Below are 5,446 nucleotides of genomic sequence, written 5' to 3'. Positions count from 1 at the left end.
ACCACAGCAGGGATCCGCTCTCCAGACTGTCTTTCGCCGCCTTAGATCTTCTTCCTCGCCACCGGCAGCCACGACAACTGCATTGCCATCATCAACTGAGCAGATGACCTTGAGGACTACACGGGTCCGCAAGAGAGGTCGCACTCTTTCGTGTCTGCTTACGTTATGCATCACTTAATATGATGACATGCTACTTTATTGTCGTGTTCACCTATTAGACTCCGACTCTGGTCCAAACTTATGCTGAAACTTGAGTTTTTAAATGGTTGTGGGGTACATATTGGGGAAGCAATCAGTACTATCTGTCTACTATCTGGTTAATCTCGGGTGTCTACTATGTGTTTCATGTTGGGTGCAAACAAACATTAAATGAGCCATTATCTGTATTTTTTAACTAAAGCTATTATCTGCCTGCTATCATTGGTTTTGGGTCTATCCATAGTTTGCTACCTTCACTCTGGATTTGTGCATGCACTCCTTACATAATCTCACTATGTTTTATTCCTATGCATGTCAGTTATTGTACGCAATGGAACTAAACATGTAGAGCAAACGAGACGAGCCTTGCGTGGCAATAAAATTTCATGCAGGCGTCGCTCCATGGTGGGCGCAAAGGCAGCCCCCCTCCACCCATTTCGAATCGTAATCAAGAGGAAGATAAATGTTCTGAGGGGGATTCAGAAGCAGAAGACCACTCCTATTTACCCCATGAGGTCTTCACTCTAACTTGGCATGCTGATGTTGGTAATATCATGCATATGGTGCCTTGCATTGCTTACTGTATACATCAAAGATGTCATCTGCTTAGTTTAGACATGCTTTGTGTCAATGTCATCTATTTAGTTTCTTTATCATATATGTGAATCATGCAATGCCATCTTTTTTAGCCAGGCATCATATATGTGAATTTTGCAATGCCACCCTAGTTAGCCAGTCATCTTATATGTGAATTATATCATGACATCATTTTTTATTACGTGTTAAATTTGTCAACAATTTTAGTACATTCAATTACTCTTCATGTGCATCAGCCATTCGGCATGGTCATGGAAAAATCTAGAGTGGAAACAAGGTCTTCAGAGCAGACAATGCTATCTGACGAAGCGCATGTCTTGCTAGTTACAGATAGCTCCTCAGAGGAGGATTTAGAGACAGATGACCAGTCCTATCCCCCCCCCCGAGGTGCATGCTCTAACTTGGCAGGGTCATGTTGCTCATATCGTGCGTATGGTATCTTGCATTGCTATGTCATTTGCTTAGTTTAGACATGATTTGTGTGAATGCCACCTGTTTAGTGTCTAATTACCATATATGTGAATTATGCAATGCCATCTTTTTGCAAGATTTATATATGTGAATTATGCAATGCTATCTTGTTGCAAGGCATTATATATGTGAATTATGCAATGCCATGCTGTTTAGCCAAGCGTCATATATGTGAATTATATCATCTCATCTTTTTTTGTATTTCTCATTGCTTTTGTCGACAATGTTTGTATATTCAACTGCTCTTCCTATGCATCAGCCATTTGAATTGGTGATGGAGAAATCTGGAGTGAAAACAAGGTCTTCAGAGCAGTCAATGCTACCTGGTGAAGCAGATATGTTGTTGGTTACAGATAGCTCTTCAGAGGAGGATTGAGAGGCAGATGACCAGTCCTATTATCCCCTTGAGGTGTATGCTCAAACTTGGCAGGGTTATATTACTCATATCATGCATATGTTGTATTGCAATGCTTAGTTTTTACATCATATACACGATATTGAATTCCATCTCCTTAGTTGACACATCATATATGCGATTGCCCTCTGCTCACTTCCTTAGTATATAAATCATATATTTGAATTATATCATGCCATGATGTTTACATAGACAGCATGTATCTGAATTATGGCATGCCAACCCATTTTCTAAAGACATAATATAGTTATATCATCTCATCCTATTCACATAGTCATCATATTTTGAATAATGTCATTCTATCCGTGAATTATATCATGCCATCATGTTTCCATCGATGGCATGTTTGTGATTTATGGCATGCCAACCACTTTAATAGACACATCATATAGTTATATCATGACATCCTGTTTACATAGTCATCATATTTTGAAGTATGTCATTCTATCCTGTTTAGTTAGCCATCATACATGCGAAATTATGTCATGCTGTCCTGTTTAATTAGCCATCATATATTTGAAATTATGTCCTGCTATTATGTTTGGTTAGACAACATAAATGTGAATTATTTCATGCCCTGTTTTCTTCCCTACTATCCATTGCACCTGTCTATCTTACAAAGTCTGTGCATTCAATTACTTTTCTTGTTTATCAGCCATTTGAATTGGAGGGGGTGATGGCAGTATCTGTGGGAGTAAAACACGGTCTTCAAAAATGATTGTGCTACCTGTCGATGGAGATAGAACCACGGTTGTACTTGCCCAAGAACTAGCCCCACCACACATAACCTAGACTCACGCAGATTGTACCCCTACCCAGTTGGACAGAGAACCAGCTACACCCCTTCTAACCCCAACCCCAGCAAATAGTAACCCAGTTCCCGTTGACACAGCACCGTCTCCACCACAGAGCACCCAAACACGAGCAGTTAGTAAGGCAACTGCAGTGCCTAAAGCACGAGGACCAACACTCTGAACCCCAAGTCAACGCTTAAAGCAGAAGAAGAATTGTTCTCAGGTCAGGTTCCGTAGCTATGGTTCATACTACTTTGCTCTTGCATCAATGTATTTACTCATACCAACTAATTTCAAATTTGAAGGATGCAATTCAAACTCCAATGGTGCAACAGGTATGTTTTAAACTTGTTTCTTTAACGTGTTTGCTATTGTAACTTGCTCTATGTTGATTTCAGTTTCAATTGAATAAACAGTTATGTTCTCATGCCATGCACATTACAAGTGTTGCTATTGTTGTGTAGTTTCCCACACTTATATTCTGTCTATGCTGCTTTGTCTTAAATAGATATGATTCGAACTGTATCTTGATTTGGCAACATAAACTAGAATGATATAGACCATACAGTGACCATACTACATAGATATATGTTTGTTTCATGTTGTTATCCTGTCCACCTTACTACTGAACTGGTTTACCAAAATGAGTTTCATATACTACATTGTAAACCTGTGATGTGTTTGTTTGTTTCTCCTTTAGAACGCGGATAAAATATTGGAGAAGAGTACCCCGTTATGCAATGGTAAAGGAAGTAATGCAGATCAGGTTCAAGATAGTGAGACATCCCTGTTGATCTCCAAGAAATCTGGTAAAAACTATATTGAAGACACTGAGACAACGCCAAAGTCCTGTCTTGATGTAGTGTTCGAGTTACTGGCTACTACTGCTGGCACCAGCTCTTCGAACTCGCTGCCTGAATTAGTTCGACTTCTTGAGTCTCAACTTCAAGTTGAAAGACATCGATCAGATGTTATGCGACAGGAAGCCGAAGGACTGAGGAAGTCCCTGCAGAATTCAGATGCATACTTTCTAGTGCAACACCAACTGCTGGAGGATTTAAGCGCCAAATAAGAGAAATTTAATAAGCTTGCTAAGCATATTGCCAGCATTATGGGTACCCATGATATTGTTTCTTGAGCTCTTCTAAAGTGGTTTCAGTTCTGGACTTGTTTTGCTGCGGCGTTTATATGCTGTTTTGTTCCTTATATTTGCACTTCTGACGAACTTTGATGCCAGTGGATGTAATATGTGTAATAGCCATGATAGCCTAGCGTAAGTTGCTTGCTTATTTATTTCCGTTGTCTTGTTTATTTGTTTTCTGTTTGTTTTCCGCGGTTTGCTAGTGGCCGCAATAACCTATTTTTAAAAACTAGGCCACATTAACAATGGGCTACATATTTACTGTAGTTAACATGGGCCTCCTATGGCCCGTAGAAACAATGGGCCTTCTAAGGGTCGTAGAAATAATGGGCCTTCTACGGGGTGTAGACACAATGGGCCTTCTACGGGTCGTATCATCAATGGGCCTTCTACGAGCCGTATGATCGGTTGGCCAAACATGGGCCAATAACAGACCACATTATGGTCGTAAATGGGCTAGAGTTGAAATTGTCCATTCTTGGGCCGACCATAATGGACCGTCGTTAATAGGGCGTATTTGATGACGCTATCAAAACGGCCCAATGTATTAACGGCCACAAACGAGCCGACTGTAACCACAGGTTGTATTTGGCCCACAAGCAGAAAATGACAGTAACGGGCCGAAAGTAAATGAATGTTCAAAACAAGCCCAAATAAATGGGCCATGAGAAGGCCGAAAGATAACATGGGCTGGAAACGGCCCGGCGGAATAATGTATCGTTAATGGGTATAAAGTGATACACTGTTCATTACGGGCCAGTTTTACCACGGGCCGTTAATGGGCCGAGGGTTACTAAGGGCCTCATATGGGCCAAAAGACATCATGGGCCATACATGGGCCGGAAGTCAAAACGGGCTGGAATTATACTGGACGGCCCAGATGATGCTATTGGGCCTAATTCAGATAGACCATAAATGAGCCCTGGGTTAGCGGGCTGTAAATGGGCTATATGCGAACATGCCGTTAACAGGCTTGCTGTGGGCCGGCCCGCCACCTTTTGACCAAGTCAAACGGGCCGGCCTTTTCACAGGAATGGGCCTCTGTTGGGCCATGCCACGTGTCGACGTATCATAGGCGCTTTGGGTCCAATGAGTGGATGGCATCTGTCCCAACGGTGAGCCGACACGTGTTTCCTCCAGCCAATGATGATTTTACACATGGAAAATCCCCATTGGTCGGGGCTGTTAATGGGTTATCGATCCAAAACCAGACCCGATAGCTTAACGACATTCCGTTACGGTGGATGCCATGTGTCGGTCACCCTTGACGAAAGCACTTCTGTGACGTGCGATTTATCATCATGGAAGTGGACACTTCCGTGATGATTTTGGTAATGTCATGGAACACTTCTACGACAGCACAGGTATGACCATCTTGATTTTGTCATAAATTTTTCATGGATGTACATGAATGACAGAAAACGTGACCTACTATGACAAACACGTATCATCATGGAAGTGTATTTTTTGTAGTGAAAGATCTCCCGCTCCACCTCCACGAGCTCCGGGTGCTGCCGGCAGAGCTCTTGCATGTAGGCCTCGTCGACAGCCTCGGCCTCAAGACGCTCCCACGCCTCGCGGTCCTCCCACACCATAGCCGAGCTCACCACCCCTGGCTCCGGCGGAACGAGGTGGACCGGATGTGTGCCGAAGGGGAAATTGACCCTAGCCGCCACGCCGTGGTAGCGGACCTGCCAGCGGTCGTACTCCATGGCCGCGAGCTCAGCCGTGTGGAAGCTACCGAGCCACCGGCGGGTGTGGGTCTCTCGATCTGTAATCTCGGCGACCCACGTCCCCCACCGCCACTGCCGGACCCCGAGGTATGACTTC

Source organism: Triticum dicoccoides, chromosome 1A (genome assembly GCF_002162155.2).
Source record: "Triticum dicoccoides isolate Atlit2015 ecotype Zavitan chromosome 1A, WEW_v2.0, whole genome shotgun sequence".
Classification (NCBI taxonomy): domain Eukaryota; kingdom Viridiplantae; phylum Streptophyta; class Magnoliopsida; order Poales; family Poaceae; genus Triticum; species Triticum dicoccoides.
Note: the sequence above shows the minus strand (reverse complement) of the source record.